At 40.6% G+C, this 795-nt stretch overlaps 1 non-coding gene across 1 annotated transcript; it reads right to left on the minus strand.

Moving 5' to 3' along the window:
• On the minus strand, positions 1-165 carry LOC149990403 (U1 spliceosomal RNA). Its single transcript, XR_016508768.1, has one exon. It is a non-coding gene; the product is annotated as a U1 spliceosomal RNA (small nuclear RNA).
• Positions 166-795: the final 630 nt, after the last annotated feature.

Genomic DNA, 795 nt, shown 5'->3' on the forward strand with positions numbered 1-795 from the left:
CAGGGGCTAGCGTGAATGCAGTTCCCCCACGACCACAGATCATGCAGTAGAGTTTCCCACATTTGGGGAAATCACAGGGGTCAGCACATCCAGAGTGCAGTGGATAAGCCTCACCCTGGGAAAGCCACCTTTGTGATGGCGGCATCTCCCCTGCCAAGTAAGTATTGGAGGGAATATTTTTGAATAGAGAAGGCTTTTGGTACCCTCAAACTTCAGCTACAATATGCAGAAAGGGAGAAAATGTTATTGAAGAGTGTAATAACGAGAAGAAAATGAATTCCGAACTGCTAGACTTACCAAATAGGGAGGAGGTGACTTTCCAAACAGACTGTCCCTTTCCTGGGTCCATGAGAAGAACAAAGAAGATGATTCAAAGATATCAGCAGGTAGTAGGATTTTCAATACTGACAAGAGGTATGCTCCACTTTTTCAAAGAAACAGAGGCAGGTATGTGTAGATCTGATTTGGTGATTCAGTGTGAATGTACTTAATGTCACTGACTTGTATGCTTAAAATGCTTAAAAGGATGAATTTTATTTTATGTATATTTTGCCACAATTTTTACAAAGGAAAAAAAATCAGGATTTGATTTTCTAGATTATGTCTAATAACTCAAGACTCATAAGCCCTAGGCATCTCACAAAGAACATCTTTTTATCTATTTAATCCTCATCTGAAGATGTTTCCATTGATTTTAAAGAGAGAAGAAGGAAGACAGAGAAACAGGGATGTGAGAGAGAAATGTCAATCAGTTGCCTCCCACGTGTGCCCTGATCAGGGATCGAACCCCAAACC

This window comes from Furipterus horrens, unplaced genomic scaffold, assembly GCF_987537825.1.
Source record: "Furipterus horrens unplaced genomic scaffold, mFurHor1.1.pri manual_scaffold_17, whole genome shotgun sequence".
Classification (NCBI taxonomy): Eukaryota; Metazoa; Chordata; class Mammalia; order Chiroptera; family Furipteridae; genus Furipterus; species Furipterus horrens.